The 21,278-nt window shown below is 40.4% G+C and overlaps 1 protein-coding gene across 7 annotated transcripts in view; it reads left to right on the top strand.

The window, feature by feature from the left end:
* Positions 1–1,868: 1,868 nt before the first annotated feature.
* Positions 1,869–21,278, top strand: part of TNFRSF19 (TNF receptor superfamily member 19) — an 89,885-nt gene continuing 70,475 nt past the window's right edge. For 6 of the 7 annotated variants that reach the window (XM_078070564.1, XM_078070563.1, XM_078070562.1 and 3 more), the window contains exon 1: positions 1,869–2,374. The gene's annotated coding sequence lies outside the window, so the exon portion shown is untranslated. Of the gene's footprint in view, positions 2,375–10,662; positions 10,872–21,278 lie in introns of those variants that run through there. The other variant, XM_036117275.2, reaches the window with a different exon arrangement.

Raw genomic sequence — 21,278 nt, 5'->3', positions numbered from 1 at the left:
GGCTCAATTCATAGTAATTTTCAGTGACTTGGTGAATAAACTCTTCCATTGGAGATGATATTGCATTTCCAGACAAATTTTGAACAACACATCTTCCTTGGTGAGATTTGTATAAATCAAAGATCACTTGACTGGTTTTCATGTGAGTCCCTGCTTTCAAACACCTCCTGTAAGCTTCCAGTGAAGCTGCAAGAATCCTCATTCAGTCCCTCACCTATTTCTGTTGGTGTTGAACTCTATCAAGACACTAGGATTACTTGGTCTGGTGCAAAGAACCTTACCGAGCACTGAGTTGTTGTGCCTTCATCCGTCAGCATTTCGGAGACCCTATTCCTGAGTGAGTGTGATGGAATATGGATCTCATGGTGGTCGCAGGACTGGACGGCCTCCAGGAAGAAATGGGCACATGCCTTCTTAGAAATATTTTGTACATTTAAATATTTTCATTGTATTCAAAGGAGCTCTGGAAACGTTATGTGGAGTCCAGGTATCACAGGATTTTTCCTGTTCTACTTTCCAGAAGTCATAAAGAATCACACCTGTGCTTCAAACACTATCTGAGCTCCGTGCCTCTTTGAGAAATGATGGATGAGGTAGAAAAATTAAAAGAGATGTTGAGAAATAAACGTGACTATTTACATGTTATATATACTGAGCTCATTAACTATTCAAACCAGTATTTTGCTATTAAAATTTGTTCAAGATTCAGAGAGCACATTATAAACACTTCCGGGAAAAATTAGACAAAACTAATTAGGGAGGGAAGTTATATAAAGAAAGATGAAATTCTACTGTCTTCTCAGTTTTGCAAATATGTTTTTAACTGCCCTTCCAAAAGTTGGCAAATTTCCAATATAAAATAGAAAATTTCCCTTCATTCCATGAAAGAGTGGCCTGGGATTCAGAAATGCACTAAATCCTGGATTGTAATGAAGGTGAAATTTCTGATTATCTTCTATTTTGGTAAGTACTAAAAATAAAATAATCTTATTGTATTGAATCCGCCGATGCGAAGGACCAAGTGAGAAAATTCTAAATACTGTGCAACAGGCTTGATTTTTAAATTATGGAGAATTAGACTAATGTGGTGATGTTTTATGAGTTAAGAGTGCAAACTATGGATTTAGGAGAAATAGTGCTAAAGGCACACATAGCTCTGGGGCTAGCACAGTGCTTTCCTCGACCTAATTCTTTTCTTCTGTGAATTTAAAAATGCTCAACAGGTGTTACTGAATTATACCTATCTAAGAACCACACATTGTTTTAAAATCTAATTTTCAGAATCCCTGACGAACACCAAGAATAAAAGTAAGTGTCTGCCCAAAGGCTTAAGTGAAAGGGTGGCAGATATCAGCCACTGATTAATTGTTGGTTATCCGCTGAACAATTACCTTAATTGAAACACCGCTGTTTAACTGACAGTCAACTTCTAATAATTTAAGTTTCAAGGAAAAGACAGCTTACTTAAAATCCGTAAAGATGTGTCACATTTAAAACAAAGACACATTTTCCAAATATTACCGTCTCCATGTGTCAGAGCCCCTGGGTGTTTTCTGGAATAGTCTTAAAGCGATATTTAACTACTCTGAATATTTGACGCCCAGTCTTTGTGGAAAATGGTGATTCTTATCAACGAAGAGGCAATTAAATGCTGTCATTTGGAACCCAGATGGATCAGGGATCTTATCATACTCGAGCAATCCCTGTCCTTTCCAACTGGGAAACAGATAACAGAAACTGTCCTGCATGAGGCACAATAGCCTAACGTGATTAGAAATCAGGCCGACTCTGGCTTCTCTGGAGCTGTACTCCCCCACAGGCTGAATTATAGCTCTCCTACCAGTCCCACGGCGCTGAATGATGTCATGGGATCTGCAGTTCAGCGAGATGAAAGGGATAAAGCAGAACCCGCGGGCACCAGGCAAAGCTTCCAACACACAATCCACAACACAGCTTGGGAACAGAACACGCTACAGATCCAGCCACTCAGCCCAAGCTTGGGAGAGCCACCGGTCTTGCCTGGTTGCAAAGGGGAAGAGAAAGAAAAAAAAAAAAAAGAGGAAAACAACGCGATCCGTGTTAAACAAAAGAATTTGTGGACTAGGAGGCGGGAGGGTGACTACCTGCTGAAAGGGAACTTTCTTGATATCCATGCATATATGTAAACTTAGCTCTGCCTTTGATGTTCTGCAACTGATCACCGATCAGATTACGGGCATTTCATCTCCCTGCTCCTCTGCCTTTGATCTGCATGGTTAATTTTATTTTCCTGGATTTGAAGTTTCGTCTGGGCTTGTGCTGACATACATTTTTGGGAAGGTAGAAGCATTTGGCATAGAAGCGCTGCCAAGGAGAAACTAAGTTGCCGAAAAGGGTGAGTACTGGAAAGAGTTCAGCACATTGCAGGTACAGCGTTTTATGTTTTGTGTAGCTTTCACTTCACTTTTCTCCTGCGTGTTCTAAGAAAAAGATGGCTTTAATCAATTAAAAGCAGGCATTTCTCTACTCGACAGCTACATTATGTTACATGAATGTGTCAGAGGAAATATGATTTTCAATGCCATTTGAATAGTTCATACAAAAGGGTTTGCAATCTGTCATGCAAATTTTACTTGGAAATGAGTTGTTCAAACAGGAGAAAGCGGAGTGCTAACTTTAGCACACAACCCGCCTTCAGAGCCTGAGATCTGTAAGCTATAATTGCTCTAAGTATTTACAGGTTACTTTATTTAGTAAACAGGCAGTGGAACTTTACTGGTTGCCAATGCTTTCCTTGTTTTCTTATATAAAAGAGTATAGTGCATCGCTGGAATACTGTTCCTTTAGTTTATTTATTCTCTCACCTCTAAGATGTAAACCTATCAAATACATTTCCTTATGCAGTTTGCATCCTCAAGGGAATCACTGAAAAAGCATTCAAGTATGATTAAAGCCTTTTATGTGTAACACTGAAGAATTTTAAAACAGGGAGGGTGAAGTTGTGCCAAGTTTGGTTACAAAAATTCTCTAGTGATTTTCTGTAACCTTTGGAAATGGCACAAGCCTTATTTACAGAAACATTCCCAACGTTAGTATTTCTAAATTAACATTAAATTTATAGTGACAGCTGATGTAAGTTAAAATTTGCCAACTGCTTATGAAAACTATCTCAGTAATCAACAGTTACTATGCTACATACAGTTTTTATCACATTTTCACTTTAGTTTATATTCAATTTGGCAAAACCAAAATATATATCAAGGTGGGGAATTTGAAAGTTCACTGTTGGGTTTTTTTGGTCAGTTCAATGATCACACACACACACACTCTCTCTCTCTCTCTCTCCCTCCCTCTCTCTCACAGAAATCTTTACCATGAGATGCAAGAATTTAATACAGTGCAAAAGTAAGAGCTCCGTGTTCACATTAGTTCACTGTAATGTTCTAGTCTTAAGTTTATTTGGGTAGGATAATTACCATCACAATGGTCTATTTTATGCTAACTGAACCACAAAGAAATTATAAGTGATAAGACTAGTTATCCTTTAGTCTGGAATTCTGATGAAACAGGAAAGGTCTAATGAGGCTCATTTCGAATGTAATTAATTTTTCAGAGCCAATTAATTTAATTACTTTCTAAACTTTCTTCCAGATATTAGAAGGAGGGTAATTAGCACTGTTTGCTTAATTTTAAAACTTTGATACCTGTTAAATGGAGATTATTTAAAACCGTTCTAAGCTGACTCTATTTTAGAAATGTGTCCCTAAGAATTTAATCTAAAAGATTTAACTGTTGTTTTTAGTCATGCCAGGAGAGGCATTTAATTTTTTGTTCTACTGACAATGTAACAAAGCACGTTTAAAATATCCTGGGGTATCAGTTTAGGTTGATTCTTTCATTTGTTTGCTTAAAAAAAAAATCCTCTTTAAATCACAAAAGCAGTATTAATGTTCACATTCCAATAAAGAAAATTAAGCTTTTAAAGTAATGAGTGGAGAAAATGCTTGAAGAAATAACATGCTTAGGAATTGGATCATTTAGTTTAGATTTGGGACTTATAAAAATTGTAAATGATTGTTTATTCTGCTACTAGGTTCATTTTAACAGCTACAGACTCTCTTCAGCACAAAACAAAAGGGAGAATTAGCAATTATCTGATTAATTTAGGCTTTGTAGAAAACTAGCTTGGGCAAGTCAAGTCCTTGAAAATCCACTTCAGTGTCTGAATTAATGCAGTTAATTGTTTACTTCTTGTGTCTTGGTTGAGAAATGAAAAGATTGTATTTGATTTTAAAAGAAAGATGGCTGTTAGCGAATGTACGGGTACAGTCTCAAAAGGCATTTCTTAATTAATTGCCACATGATGATCTTGATTGTGACTTAAGTAGCTATACTCTGTGATACTTCTATGAAGGAAACCCTTATGTCACACTTTTCAAAGCACTCTCCTATCCATTGCTTCAATGGCAGCTTTGTTACTGTAGAAGGTCCAAGTCTTCAAAAGGCTTTTATTTCTAGTCCTGATTCTGTCACGGAGTTGCTATGTGACCTTAAGAGAATCGCTTCACTACTCACTTTTCTCATGTGTGCAATGAGGGAGTTGACTCTATCATTATGAAAGAAGCTGGGTGGAATTTTTAGAGCCATTTTACAGATGAGAAAACTGAGATTAGAGAAAAGTTAACTTGACTACCCTAACCAAGGTCACATGGCTGGTTTTTCAAGTCCTCATCCAAAGTTCTTTCTAGTTCACCACGCATAGTCTATTTTCTAACAACTGCACAAAGAAACAAACGCCCTGTGTAGCTGAACAGAGAACAATGTCAGTTCAAAAGATAAAGATGGCCACTTCCTATTGGAGGATATATGTATTTTTTGTTTCCATGATAGGTATGTCAGTTAACTGGATTATTCTGGTTATCTTCCAACTGTTCTTTTTGCATCTGTATTTCTGAGCAGTCTGAACATAGTTACTGTTACACATACTGTACCAGAACATTTAAAATGTTTTTTTACCAAAAATTAATGTATCAATGCAACATGGAATTACATACATTTCTGTGTGTCTGCCTGGGTATACGTGTATATACAAGTTTGGCATTATATAGGCACATCTTTGTGTGTTTTCAAGGAATACATATTTTCTTAGAAGATGTCAGTGGGGTCCCAGAGAAGTTTAATAGTTAATGAAAAGTTGTTATTCATCGAGGGAGATTCCCAGTGGGATTTTTGTGAGATTTCACTTCACAAATTTAATATGGTTCTTACATGATATGTGTTCCATACTACATTTGACGGTATTAAGAATCCTTGAATATATTTCCATTAACTCTTTTTGTTTCTTTTTTCCCGGGGCGGGGGGCGGAAATTTCTTGTGAATAAATTTAATTTATTTATGGACTATAAATTTTGAACAGAGACACTGCTCTTGAAGCCAAATAGCTGTCCCTCATGTCTTATCATCCTCATAAAAGGTTTCACCTGAAGCTTTACAGATTACTATTCAGTAACGTTCACTAATATTTATTAACTCACTAATTATTAATTAATTCACTAATGCTTATTGAGTACTTGTGGGTCAGGCACTCCCATTATTAAAACATGATCTCATTTAAATTTACAACCACTGTTTGTCATCCCCGTTATACAGATGAGGAAAGTGAGTCTCAGAGAGGTTAAATAACAGATCACAGAGGTTAAATGCAAGATCACAAGGCTAATTAAGTGGCAGCACTAGACTACATCTGATTTCAAAGCTTGGGTTCTTTTGTTCTAGGGCTGGGTAGTTAATTCTTTCCATTACAAGAATTTTATAGAGCCCAACTCGACTGTTAGCAAACATTAGAATGAAAATTTTGGTCAAAAAGAAGGTTCTGTATTTTTTCTTTCTTTTGATATATTTTATGAGAGCTATTAGAAATTTCTGATAGAGTTTTCCATCAGTTAGCCTAGAATCTATAGCTTTTAAAGGACCTCAAGACATAAACTATTCTTCTTCTGCTTCACAACTAGACAGAACTCAAGTATTGGCCATTGGCTTGGTCAGACTCTCTGTGATGGCAGAGCCAGGAAAAATTAATAATTTGGTGCCCTTTGAAAGAATGATTCTTTATAATTTTGTCAGCCCAATCTACAAAAATGGGCAATGAAAAGGAGGGCAGAAGGAGGCTCCTTGGTGGCTGTGCTTAATTTCCCCTCTACCGTCACAAGCCATTCAGCTTTGGCTCTGGAGTTGTTCCTCAAACCTACCCACTTGCTGGAATGACCACTCAGAAGTTACCAAGTCTCCCATCCTTAGATTGGGAGGTGGTTTAACACCATTCATGGTCAGTTCAATTTGCTCTCTGATGCAAAGAAGGAGGGAGAGGTGAGATGGGTAGGTAGGGCTTTCCATCGGCTTTATCAAACCATTCCTTCCAACATAAACCACTCTCTGTGAGAGGAGTTCTGACAAGTACAGCTTTCTCCATCCTGCTACATGTCCCCAGTACTTGGGCAGTCCTAGCCTAGCATCAGGGGCTGCTGCCCAGCTAGCCTGTTCCTTCATTAAGGCACACACAAACGAGTCTGCAGTATTTATTGGAAAGAGAGGAGGAGAGTCAAGGGTCCATTTCTTCTCTCATTAGAAACATGAAAAGTCTAGCCAATGGGGGTCTCATAAATTCACGAAGATCAGTGCGAGTGCTATAACTTATAATAACTTTGCTCTATAAATGTCATAAGTTTGACATTACATAAACTAAATAAATAATCCCTTTGGCCTTTTCATGTATATTGGTTCATGCACTAGTGGTATGGTGGAGCTTATATTAAGATTCAGGGAGCCTGGGTTTTGATTCCAGCTTTATTATTAACTTAGTGTGTGACCTTGAGCAAGTCATTCAATGTCTGGCCCCAACCCTACACTGATAGTCCAGAATTGGCAGCAATGGGTATCAGGATATGCGTCTTGATTATTTTTTCCCTTATTTTTTAAACTATGTTTGACAAACCTGATTAATCTTTGAGGTCTGCATTCCCATTTATTAATTAATTCAACAAATTTTAATGATTACCTACTATGTGCCAGGTACTGTGAACTGACAGACAGAATTCAATATTCTTGCGTAGCTTGCATTCTGTTACATTTTCCCAAGGAATAGCGATTTACACTAGAAATTATTAGAAAGTCAAACAATTTTCCTTGAACTTTGCTTCTAGTGAGCTGACTTATCACTGAAACTATTTTTAAAAGAAGTCAGTTACATAATTAGTTCAATTTGGGGGTGGGGTGGTTGAACATCCTAAACAAATACACTTTGCCTCAGCCTAGTTAGTGCTAAAACTAGCTTCTGGAAACCAACCCTTAATATAATCTTAAAAACAACAGCTCTACGAAGATCCTCATGACAATTTGGCTTTTCCTGTAAAAACTTCAACTTGTTCATGATATTCAGTGTTTTAAAGGGAGAAAAATGTTTGCAGCCCTAATTCTAAGCATCGGCCTCATTCTGAGTGGGCCTGGGAATCACATAATTCTTTTTGTACTTCCACTGACACTCATTTGTGGGTCTGGGTTCTTGTTCAGATACTGGAAGAGAGTACCTGAATGAGTGTGGTAAAGTGGGGAGTATTTCTTTAACTTAACCGGCCTCTTCTTTAGAGAATAAGATGTGTACAATAGCCAGAGTACAAAGGTTCAATGCTCTTTGTCCCCACTGTCAAATGTCGTTTCAGTGATCATCTACTTACTGATGCTAGGCATTGGATGCCCTATAGAAGCTGTCCTGCCACTAATAATAGCTGACATTTAGTGAGCATTAACTATATGCCAGGCTTGGTGCTAAGTGCTTTAACTACCTCATTTTATTTAATAACCACCAAAGAAACAACACATTTTACAGATGAAAAAATGGAAGTTGAAGGAGGTTAAGTTCCTTTTCCAAGGGTATGCAACTATGGAATGGCAGATTGGCATCTGAGACCAGATAATCTGATGCCCAGCCCCATGTATGTTAAAAAATAATGTCTCTCTCTGTAGTCAACCAATAGGCTAACCAGGCAGATCAATCAAATACACATGAAATGATGCAAGAACTAATGGACTAAATAATGTCTTACTGTGTCTAAGTACAAAAGGAGGCCAGGGAATAAAAGAGCCCTTGGCTGAAATCAAAGAAGTAGTTCCTGAGCTGGCAGATTAAATTCCACTGAGAAAACATTTATTGAACATTTGCTTGGATGTTTGATATTATCAGAGATGCAAGTTTGAACAAAATATACCCCTTCTCTGAAAGCATTTTTAACTCCTTAAGGAAGAAAGCTAAGTCACAGACACTTAGGACACGAGGGAGATGTGGCAAGTGCTATCATGGTAGTAAGAAGTCCACAAATCTTGGATAGACTCATAAGAGTTGCGACTTTTGAGCTGGTTCTGAAATAGGAGTAAGGTAAGTAAGGAAGGAGTCAGCGCAGTAAGGGAAATAGGTGAGTATGAAGAGTAAGTTCAGAAAGCAAAGGAAAGGGGAAGTTCAGGGCACATTTGAGGCCAGGCATGCAGACCAGTTTGGCCAGAATATAAAGTGTGTGGTCTAGAGGAGAGAAAGATAAGGCTGAAAATGTGGGTGGAGCTCCACCATGGCAGTCTTTGAATGCTAATTTAAAGAGTATAAAACCCATTCTTTACAACGAGGAGCCTCTTGTAAATCTTTTAATTGGACAGTGCCAGTGATGAAAGGCCAGAGGAAGCAGGAATGCTGGCCGGACCAGCAAGGAGAAAGATTGACCGGCTGCGGCAAGATTCAGGTGAAAGGAGCGGGTGCTGTACCTAGGAGGTAGTGGGACCAAGAGAAAAAGAGGAAGGAAGAGTGAGTGTAGTGGGACCTTACAAAGGAAGAAGCAATAATTCAGCTTAACGAAGACACTGAGTGCTCTATGTCCTAGACCCTGAGACAGTAAGAAAATAAGATGTGCCTTCAGTGATTGAAGTCTAGGTGAGGAAAGGAGTTCAGACGAACAGATGACTTCAGTAAAATGGCAAGCATGTTAGTGCAGGACATGTAGTATACTAGGTAACAGTACGGATAGGCTAGGGAAACTCCTCTTTCCCGATAAATACGGCAGACTCGTCTGCGTGTGCCTTAATGAAGGAACAGGCTAGCTGGGCAGCAGCCCCTGATGCTAGGCTAGGACTGCCCAAGTACTGGGGACGTTTAGCAGGATGGAGAAAGCTGAACTTGTCAGAACTCCTCTCAAAGAGAGTGGTTTTTGCTGGAGGGAATGGTTTGATAAAGCTGATGGAAAGCCCCACCTACCCACCTCATCTCTCCCTTCCCCTTTTCATCAGAGAGCAAACTGAACTCACCATGGATGGTGTTAAACCACCTCTCAACTAAGGGTGGGAGACTTGCCTGGAGGTTCAAATAAGATAGTGCATATTATTTGTAAATTGTTTACAAAGAAATTGTTACTGGGGTTTATGTTCTGGTGGGGTTAGATTTGAAGTAGATATCCTTGAGGTGTGACACTTGGAAATGATCATACTTTTAACGTATGTTTCACAAGAACCTGGTCTAGCACTATGGTGTTCTCAAGATCACAAGAGCGGCTGTCAGAAATTAACTAGAACAACTTATTAACTCAATGTATTCATTCAACAAATATTTATTGAGGGACTGCTATGGGCTTTGAGGTATAGTAAGCAAACATAGGCTATCGTTCCATCCAAAGAGCGGTGCAGTTGTGTCAGGAAAACAAAACCAACACACGAAGAACGGATGCCTCTTGGTACCAGAGTTACGCACAGTATCTTACGTTTGAAGGAACTTTCGCTTTTTATTTACTCACTACACAGATGAAACAAAAATTGCTTACATTTCTACAGCATTCTACTGCTGAAAAAGTATTTTTTTACATACATGATTCTTTTACTCCTTCCAACAAATCTGCAAGCTGGGCACCGGTAGCTCTGTTTCATAAATGCACAAACTAAATTCGTAAGTTTCAACACCTTACACAAAGCAATCGTAGAGGTATGGAGCCTGGACTCTGTGCTCCCCCACATGGCCAGCGGCTTTGAGTTTATTGAGCAACCCAATGGGTTGGACTGGGCCAGTGCTGGCATGGAGGAGGTGGACACAGGCGCATACAAGGATTCACCTTAACTGACCACTAGAGGTTTCTGTCCTGGGGGTGGTGGTGCCTTGGGTGTGTATCTCCTGGAAAAAAGTGCATCAGTGAACGAATGAGACGGTTATTGATGAGCTAGGTCATCATGATTTTGATCAACCACGGTAAACGTGCCGCACCGTTTTCTGGGGGCCTTTCCTCCTACGCACAAGCAGGCGCTGGGTAGAATGTGACCAGGCATAGGAAAGGCACAAAAGTCCTGGGGAAAATACGTCCGGGGTAGAAACGAAGGCTCTCTCCCTTCGCTGAAGGCACTTCCCGTAACATGGCCAAGCGCTTGCTGGCCTTGGTGGCCCCGTTTCTCCCCTTCCCCCCGTAACCCCGACTCTAGGGCCCAGGTCGGCCTGCTGGACGCATTCACCAGCACCCGCAGCCGCAGGGGGCGCGCCACCCGCGCCTGCGACCTCTGCAGGAGGAGCCGGGCTCAGCCGAGCCGTGGCGGCTCAGCGCCGGGGCGGGGCCAGGGACGGGCGGGGCCCTGGGTGGGCGGAGCCCTAGGTGGGCGGGGCCCGGGAGGCGGCGGCCGTTGCCGGGCTACCGGAGAGCGCGGAGCCCGCGGCGCGGGGAAGCGCTCGGCGTGCGCGCGGTGAGGAGCCCCCGACCCAGCAGCCCTCCCGGTACACTGCACCCGGCCCTTTCCGCGCGCCCCTTTGGCTGCGAGTCCGGCCTGGACCTGCAGGGCAGGACGGGGAGAGGGGGCGGCGGAGCCTCCCAGGTGACGGCAGGTAGGTGTCCCGCCTCTCCGGGGGCTGCGCGGCGGTCCCTAGCCCTCGCCCCGGGTGGATCCCCGAGGAAGGGCAGCCCGGGAAGAGGCGGCTGCCGAACGGGAGGGTCGCTGGCGAGGGCTGCTCCTGTGCAGAGGAGGGGGGCGAGCGGACCGAGCCGGGCGAAGGCGACCCTCGGGCAGGGGTGACAGCCAGGGCAGAAGGACTTGCCGGGGGAAGAGGCATCGGAGATGCTGGAACCTAGGAAGCCGCGGCGGGAGGGACGCGGGAGGGTGAACGCCTCTCCGGTCTCAGTCGGCAGTGGGAGTGACGGGACTTAGTCTTTCCAGGCAGGGATCTTGTAAATAGAAAACCTGCTTGTGAGGCAAACGTTTGTGAGTATGTAAATAAATCTGCGTGAGGCTTAACCCGGGCCTTGAACGGTGGGGCTGCAGGGTCTGTCCTGGGCACCTCGCAGCCGCGCGGCGCCCCTGCGTGGACTCGCGCTGCTCCGGAGGAACCGTGCGCAGGCCTGGACTGCCTACCCACTGTAGCTGGGGAGGTGCAAAGAGAACACTCACAGCACTTACAAGTAGTCCATAAACATAGCATTCCGTGGAAAAAGAACGTTTCGCAAGTATCAGCACTATTAGTACAGTGATGGGTAGAGCATGTAATAGATTAGAGAGAAACGTCAGTGCTCACAGTCCTTACCTAGGTTCTGATGCCATTTCATGGAATAGAAATTTACTAATATACTCCTGAAGATGAAATTTGGAAGGATTAAAATTCAAGGATGATATGTTTTGATGGTAGCCAACGATTCATCAAACATACATTTAAGAAACCCATGTCACCTTTTGCATTTTCATAAAAGGAGTCAATTTGCAAACAAAACCTTAAGCCTTGTTCAGTATTTCTTGAATTGAAACAACTTAACTCAAAATATTTATGAAGGTGTAATTTTTACTCCATTGACGGTTTTCCTTTACTAGAAGACAATTTCTTCACATAAACAGGAAACAGTTATTGTTAAACATGACTTATGCAAACAGAAGATTTTAATATGCTGTTATTTCATGATCAGATACTTCTCTTCAAAAGGGAGGATTATACTGCATTAGTTCAGGATTTACTTGATATGTTTTCTATTGTGCAGTTTTACCTTAGGCATTTTTGCCAATGCTACTTTCATGTAGTTTACAAATATTTCAAGCACTGCTTATTCTCTAATTTAAAGATCAGTAACTTAGAAGGGGTGAGAATTGAGTCCCACTGTGGAAGAAAGTGTTTGACATTAATTATAATTCACAGAGATGTGGGTAGTTAAAAAGAATTTATCTTTGGGTGATATTTATCAAGTCATCCTGAAAATAATACAAAACATAAAAATGCAATTTCATTGCGAAAATATTACCTTGACATCAATACATAGAACATTATCATGAGCTCTGTAAGTTCTTTATTTTTTAATCTATGAAAATGTCTTATAACATCTTCTTTATTACTGAGGCCACATGACTTTATTGACTTGAGAATTTTTTCCATAGTAAGTGTCTGGGATGTTGATGGAACTTATCTGTCCCTTTGATGAGAGTGTCTTTTGACTCTGAGCCCCAGGCTGCATCTTGAATTTGAAATTAAGGACATGTAAAGACTTCTTACGCACTTGAAATTGCAGTGTTAGAGTACCTTTCCTATCTAGAAACTTGAATAAGGAACACTGCTAGTATATAAGTAGCTGTAAGAGGCTTTTCAAAAGAACAGAAAATGAATTTTTTTACTTCAGATAATCATTAGCTTTAGTTTATACCTACCTACACACATATATGAATAGAAAATGAATGGAGACATGTAATTGTCACATGCTGTCCTTAATATGTTAGTTTAATTTACCAGTTACAGCTCTAGTACATGACTCTAGGGCATGTTGGGGACTTTTGAAACATAAGTGAGGAAGTCTGCTAACACTCATGAAGAGAATTAGATTCTCCTTTTTCACCTATTTAGATCTTTGAACTGAAGCTTAACCCAACCCCCTGTGACTAGTTCCATCATTCAGAAATTAACAGAACACACACGAAAAAACTGCAGGCATCTTGAATATATGGAGAAAAAGCTAGTCCTTTTAAATCTGATGAGTCAGTATTTAAAGTCAAGCATTTAAAATTCGGGAAAAGGCTAACATGCCCTATCTGTGTTGACTACAGGTTGAATGAGAATACCCACCTTGAATAAATGTACACTCCAAATAAATAGATGGCTACTTATGTGATGAGAGCCAGGAACAGTTCAACAGTGAAGTACATTTGTCTCATGGCAGCTGATTATTAAACGTTCATAGCCTTTTTAAAGTAACTTTCTAGCTGAAGAAAAAAGAACAATAAAGCAGTATGAACACAATTTCTTTTCATGATTTACGGGTTAAGCAGTGAGTTCATTCATTCTATTTTATCCGGCTAAAATGTTTACATTTAAAAGTAATATGTTTAAACAGTATTGGGCTATCTTTTAGTCCACACATCACAGAATATGTACCTTTTACACTGAAGTTTTAAAACCTGGGTTTTAAAAAGAGAACAAGGAGCCCTCAGCAATTAGATTAAACGAAGGAACTTGTATATCTAAAGATTAAATATTATGTAGCCAACTCTTCAGTGGGCTTGGATAGGTCTAATATGAGGAGATCTAAAAGAATGGACACCACTTACACTGGAAAAGAGCACTTCAGATGTTTCAAAGAGAGGTTTTGGAATTGATCCAGATTTCTAAAATAAAAATTGAAACAGCTGTGTTTTAGAAATGGTTATGCACTGTGTAAGATACACTGTGTCGGCATTGGAGGTCCCCACAGTCCTTGACGCTACAGTTGTTCTACTTGTATTTTGAGATAGAGAAACATTTATGAATGGGGGGGCATTTATGAATTGCCTGGGTTACAATATGCTACATTTTGAGAATACTGACAGTGATTTTCCGAAAGCAAGGATGATAGAGTCTACCACTCAGAGAAACAAAAAGAATTAGCCTCCAAAAACCCTATCCTAGGTTAAGTTCTGTTTAGGAAAAAAAAAAAAAAAATTATTATAAAAGGCTGACAGTGAGTGGCCCCTAATGTTTTTGAACTTTGGGGGAATTGAAGATATTGTGTTTGGCAATAGAACATTGTAAAGCTTGTTGAGTTTTTTAGGAGAAAATATTTCATGATTTGAAAAAGGGAAATCTTTCTCATTCCCCAGCCAACAACAATATGTATGTGCTTATTACTGCATGCCTTTGAGAGCTTCCTAGGCTACAAAAGAGGCTGCCAACTCTATGATGTAGGAAGAATGATTTTCAGAACATAATGAAATTGAAGGCTAAGATAGAGGAAGACTAGAAGCCAGGGGTTATTGTCCTGTTTGGAAATAGCAGTACCCTAAATTTCTAACTGATTTTTTATTCTCTCAGCGTATGGGACTGACATTATTTCTAAGCCATTTATGATTATGTTCCACCATTAAAATATAAAAGACTGTATGTATAGCATTGGCTTTATTTCAGTGCTGATTTTATAAATTGTAAGCCTGCCAGTTTACTTTAATGTTGATTTTTTAAAAAATATTTCAGTTTATTGCATACTGGAAAAATGTATGAGTTGAGTGTAGCTTTATTACATAATGGTGATACAGTTTTATGAGATGAAAACTGTTACCTATTGCATGCATTGTATGTTAGATAATAAATCAAATAACTTTAAAAGTATGAAAAAATAAATTCATTTGTTCTAGAAAAAATACCCAGGTTATTTGAATTATTCTGAAATTCATCTATTTTGGTCATCTGTAAGATAAAAAATAAAGATCATTCTCAGAAAGGTTACTGAATTAGGGGGTGCCTGGGTGACTCAGTTGGTTAAGCATCCAACTCTTGATTACAGCTCAGGTCTTGGTCTCAGGGTTGTGAGTTCAAGCCCTTTAAAAAAAAAAAAAAAGGTTACTGAATTGTTAAAATTAGAAAAATAAATACCAGATTCTTCTTTAATGATCTTTGTTAATATTATAGCACTGTATTCAAGAAGTGGGGTCCTGAACTGAATTGTGTTCTAATTTATATCTCAATCTCAAGTTATAGTTGCACATATTTTCCACATATATTGCTTTAGCCCTTATAACAATCCTAAGAGCTAAAATGTCATTCCTAGTTAGTGAATTTCTTCATTCATTCAACATATGTGTAATGGGCACATATTGTGGGTGAGCTACAGTTCTAGAGCAAAATCACAGTTCTTGTCATTAAGTCCTCAAACCATAATTGGTTTGGTTGGTGCTGGAGTGAAGGGAAGGAGCTCAGTGTGACAATAGGGAATGGTGAAGACTGGGGCACTGGAAAGTACCTGTTCTCCTGTGTAAGGGACAACTGATGATCAGCTCTAGCTCATGTTGCCTTGATGTGGGACCAGATTTTCTAAGTTTTCAGGAAAATTCTTTATTTTTCTATTGAAAACTTATTTTAAAAAATTAAGCGCTGCAGTGACTGAAGAAAATAATGCCTCTGGCCAGATGCTACACGTGGCCTGCAAAGAGAGTGAAGTAACTAGGTAATTATGCTGTGAGGTAGAGATGAGCCCAGGGTGTAGTGGAAACACAAAGGAGAAGTGCCATGCGAGATTTAGGAAGATCCCAGAAGAACGCTGACAGATTGTGGGGCAGGTATGGTAGATATAGTCACAGGACATATAGGAAGGTTCCCAAGGCAAAAGAGGGGGCAGCAGTCGGGCCCACTGTAGGTTGAAACAACCACTGTGGTTTGGGATCCAGGGGTCTGCCCAGCCAAAAAGAAATGGAGCCTAGAGCTGCTCCTCCCTAGCGGGCTCCTGCGAAGGGCTGCCTGAGACCCTGCCTCTTTGCCTATTGACACACCAGCACAGGGTTTCATGATTTGGACAAGGAAGTAGAAGGGATGTGCCTTTCAGCACCTGTTGGATTTATCCCCTTTAGAGACTGGCCAATTGGGACACGTCATATTAGTTACCATTCATTCAAATGAGCCAGCTGAGCAGCTTGATTTGATAAGCAGCCACTTTCTGTGCAGCTGAACAGAATGTTTGCCAGCTCGATGCTTCCGGCTCCTGTGTCTTCTTTGTTGCTTGCCCGTTGTTCCCGAGACTGCCTCTCTGTCTGATACTGTGGAATGGCAGTCAGTGAGGCAGAAGTTCCAAACTCCCTGAAGACAGTGAATCAGGCATCAGTAGTCTTTTCCTTACTGCTTAGCTAGAGCCAGTTTCTCTGCATGCATGTTGCAAAAATGGTTGCTAGATTGTTAGTAGATGATATCTAGTCTGGATTTTTTGGGCAAACTGTGAAAACCCATGATCCCAATAATTCGTATATCTCATGGTTGATAAGTCATCTCCAATTAAACAGAATGCTGAAGCATATAAAAGCATTTTTCTATCTGGGCCAGACCCTGAATGCTCAGAAGTTAAAAGCAATTTCAATAAATACCTTTTTATTGCCTTATTTTTATTTTAAATATTATTGCTTACATGCTTGTTATTTCATTAAATTTGCCTTCTTTTTAGGAACGCCAAAGCGTTTCACAAGGTTATTTCCTTTTCTTCCAGGAAATGCAAGGTCACACTTAAAACACTCCACCAGCTAAATTGTTTGTTTCTAAATACCTCTTTGCCAGGCTATATTCAAAGGTGTTGAGGAGATGCCACCCACCCTGCTAAGCCGTGAGCTCCCTCCAAGTACATCTTTGTAGTGCGTGCCCCGCCCCACTTGATACTGCCTCCTTTCAAGCACCTAGTAACTGTTTAATCAAAGTGTGTTGAATAAATGGATAAATCACTAAACGTATTATTTTGTTATGTAGTTTTGTTTTTGTTGATCATTTTTGTTCCCGTCATCCTCCTGTGACCTGGCCCATTGGATGCTGCAGCCTAGGATGGTACAACCCTAAGTCAACCTTGCAGAATGCCTGAGCGCCCCATTTTGGAGTTACTAGGCATGGATTTGATTTGGTTTTCACCGTTTCCATTACATGTCCTTTGACCCCCAGTTTTCTCTCGCATTGGATGGAAATAAATATCTGCTTTAGAGTGTGGTAGTAAGGAAAAAAATTATACTTTTTATAAAGCCTTCACACAGTACTCAACATGTAAATGCTTAGTTCAGGCTTTGAATCGATTCTTCGTCTTTGAATGTTTTCTGCACAACTGTAGGTCCAGAGGTCTAAAACGTTACCGGCCACTGGACTGTGACTGTGTGAGTCATGTCTCCTGTGGGTCTAACAAGTTAGTCTTCAAGGACCGTCACATACATTGAATTATTTTGATTTTCAATGCCAATGTCATTAACTACAATAATAATCATTGCCAACACTTATGTAGCCCTGATTATGTATCAGAAACAGTTTGGGTCAATTCACCCTCTTAGCAGTGCTTTATAAGTGCTGTTAAATTCACTTATTCCTCACAGCAATTTCCAGAGGCCGGTATTATCACGATGCTCAATGTAGAGATGAGGAAACTGAGGCTCCGGTTAAGTAACTTGACCAAGGTCACACGCCAGTAGGTGGCATTCTCAATAGCAACTGCCACAGTAACCACATTGGCCCCTGTCGTCCGTTAAGTGTTCTAGTCACTGGGCTAAGCACTTGATGTGCATTATCTCAGGTAATCCTCACAACAGCCCTGTGAGATAGGTTCTATCGTTGTCTCGACAGATGTGTAGTATCAAAGTGACATTGCTAAGAAATGGGGCTGAAAACCTAGGTGTTCTAGTTGAGATTTTCCCCTGACAGTTTCCCTGAAGAGCCAGGCTCTTTTTACCCATATTGGGTTTACATGCAGAAAAGTATTTGAACTTGGACTTTAGATCATCCCATCTGCTGTCAGGACAATCTACCCAGGCTAAATTATTTCCCAGCTTCTTGGTATAAAAAAGCCAGATGAAGAGAGAAGTCACAGAAAAGAGAAGTGACATATTCCAATGGTGCATTTTTGATCTCTAGCTCCCAGGATAAGAAATCTTCTGTAAAAATCTCACATTTTTATTTATTTTTTTTAAAGATTTTATTTATTTTTGACAGAGAAAGAGACAGCCAGAGAGGAACACAAGCAGGGGGGAGCAGGAGAGGGAGAAGCAGGCTTCCTGCTGAGCAGGGAGCCCGATGTGGGGCTCGATCCCAGGACCCTGGGATCATGACCTGAGCCGAAGGCAGATGCTCAACCGTCTGAGCCACCCAGGTGCCCCAAAACTCACATTTTGAAAAAGTGAATTAGGATTTTTAAAAATACATCTCCATATCATTCAATCCTGTCTTCTAGTCCAAAGCACTTAATGCCTTGTAGATATAATGGCATGGTAATAAGATATATCTGAGATAGAATGTTTATTCTTATTCACTACAGAAGAACGAAGTCAGTTATGTGCAACCAAATCTCAGTTGCTTTCCACAATATATTCTTCATTGTTTTGTGCTTCTTTATTCACTAAATTAATTCAGCAAACATTTATGTGCCTATATGAGCCAGGTACTATGCTAGACACTGGGAATACAAAGAGTAATAAGGTGCGGTCCCTATTTTAAAGGAACATACAGTCTGGTGAGTAAAACTGGTATACCAATAAGCATAATTGCTATGCCATATGATTGATGCCGTGCGTGAATGTAGAAAGGCCTATCGGGCCATAGGAAGCAAACCTCTTTAGTGTGCTTGGTCGTGGACAGCATCCCAGCAGAGTGAAAGTTGAGCAGGTTCTCGGAGGGATTTAGCAAGAAATGCTCTCGAGACCAAGGTTACAATCTGTGCAAGAGGGCAAGACCATGGGTGTTTAGGAGAATTATGGGCATCAGGCTATGGCAGAGCTGGATGGGCATGAGAGCAGTGACCAGGGATGACACTGGGGTGGGGGTGGGGTGCTAGCAGGTGAGGTTATAAAGGGCACAGGTTCCAGGCTAAGGAATTTAAAGGATAATTTGCAAAGAGAAACCCACTCAAACTATTCAATTTATCATGTGTGTTGAGAGAATAAGACAAGTCAGCACATAGGATATAGTTCCATTCAGTTTTTTTCTGCCCTATCATCTAAAAAAAGATCTCCTTCTGATGCAAAAAATCATAGTACTTTATTTTTCTTTTTTCTTTAATAGTGTTTATGTGGTTTTTATCTCATCACTTCTTTTAATTTATAGACTTTATTTTTATTTATTCGTTTGAGAGAAAGAGTGAGCACAAGCAAGGGGAGAGGCAGAGGGAGAGGGAGAAGCAGACTCCCTGCTGGGCTGGGAACCCGCCATGGGGTTCCATCCCAGGACCTGGAGATCATGACCTGAGCCAAAGGCAGACGCTTAACCATCTGAGCCACCCAGGTGCCCCATAATTTATAGACTTTTCAAGGAGGACTACGTAATTTACCTTTTTGCTTCAAGAACATTACACATGTATTTTTTTTTTCATTATAAATGAAATACTTACATTAGAAAGAACTTTTAGGAAAAAGAGGAGAAAAAAGTTATCCAGGATGCCCCAATATGAACCTAACCACTTATAGTACTCTGAATTATTTATTTTTGTACATAAAACAGGTGTATCTTCTGAAGCCAAAATCATATTGCCACAACTTCTAACTTGATGTGCATGGTAGTGATTGCCTCTACAAGAAGATGCTACAGTATTTGTGTGCCTTCTGCAGTAATTAGTACAGAATCCCAGTGTAGTGGTCCATCCGAACTAGTTACTTGATAGTGGTATGCCCTGCTCTATCAATCTCTTTTTCTCATATTTTGTGTAAATGCTTTGGTATTTATACCCTCTTTTCCCTATTAGCTTAATCCAACAGATTTTATGTTTTTCTTTTAAAAATCAGCACATTTTTAAAAATTAAGACCATGTCGATAAAGAGATAACCCCAAGCATACCTTTCGGGAAATGTGATTTTATCTACTCATCCCAATCCTGTGTCTGCACAAGCAGGAAGCTGCATGGTTGGGTAATGGCTGGGTCATTTTGAGATAGGCAAGGAGGAAAAAGAAGCTATGACCAAGAAGCTGGAAAAGTAAAACAAACAACAACAACAACAACAAAAAACCCTTTGAATTCAGTCAAAATGGGTCATTCATTCAACAAACATAAAAATGATTTTTCCTTGCGCTGCTGATTGGAGCTACTCAGGCACCTGGAATAACCTTCTGGGTTGTCTGTCTCCAGGCTGTGTTCAGGCTCACCCCCGCCTGCCCTGCTTCCTTTGTTGTTAATTGCTATTGTTTTTCTTAAGGTCTTTGGCCCACAGTTCTGGTTCTCTGCTCTAGTTTCTTTCTAAGTAGTCACATTGTCTGCTCTGGGTCTCTGTTAGTTTTGGAAGATTTAACTTTGAAGAGAAACTGATCCCTTGTTTCTCTACCTAATAGATGGAGCCACCAGCTGAGTCTTCTCCCCCCCCCCCACCTTTTTTTTCTTTCTCTTTTTTTCTCTTTTTAAAATTAATCTCTTCTCAGGACATTGTGTGGATCTGAAAAAAAAAAAGGCAACCGTGTTTGTTTCTACCTTTTAGGTCATTCTCGTAAAGATAAGGAGGTTTGGCTTACCTTTTATGGAAAGGTGAATGCCTCCAATTTCATCATTTGTAAATGATTTTTAGATGTTTTAAAATAAATGCTCATTTTTCTGCTCATAGATTATTTTCACTGTACTGGTTGGAGGAAGAACTCACAAATGCCAAACATTAGCCATATCTGCTTCTTCGTGGGGCTGTAGGCCCAAGACCCAAGTGTCAGGTCTTAATTAAACAGAGCAGATTGTGTCACAGGGTATACGCGACTCGGGGTCACTGGAGCCAACCCACCTGGGTGTGCATCCTGCCCTGTCTCTTACTAGTGTGAACTTGAGCAAGGGACTCAGCCCTCTCTGAGCCTGTTTCCCCATCTCTAAAATGGAGATAATGATCGTGTCTCCCTCCTGGAGTACTTGTGAAGGTAAATGAGTCAGTTCGCTGGAGCCGGCGCCTGGCACACAGTATGTAGCACATGCTTGTTGCTATTTTATTACCGTTATTGGCCTCTTGGCACTAAACCCATCTACATGGAAGGTTTATGTAGTCACTGTTCGACTATAACCCTCTACCGGGTGGAGCGGTCGGACACGCTAGAGACCTGGGTAGAAAATAAAGGCATGTGTAGGGGAGCCTGGCTGGTTCAGTCGGGAGAGCATGCCACTCTTGATCTCCGGGTTGTGAGTTTGAACCCCACGTTGGGTGTAGAGATTACTTTAAAAAGTAAGATCTTTAAAAAAAGAAGAAGAAGAAAATAAAGTTATGTATAGCCTAGGAATTCAGAGCCAGTAGGAGTTTTGCATATAATGTGTAGGGAGACAGAGCTTCCAGTCTCCTCACCTAAACTGTGAAAGGCTTACCTATTATTTGTCCAATTATCTTTTACAAA

This window comes from Halichoerus grypus, chromosome 4 (genome assembly GCF_964656455.1).
Source record: "Halichoerus grypus chromosome 4, mHalGry1.hap1.1, whole genome shotgun sequence".
Classification (NCBI taxonomy): Eukaryota; Metazoa; Chordata; class Mammalia; order Carnivora; family Phocidae; genus Halichoerus; species Halichoerus grypus.
The sequence above is the reverse complement of the archived record's forward strand: the minus strand, read 5'-3'. Positions and strand labels throughout refer to the sequence as shown.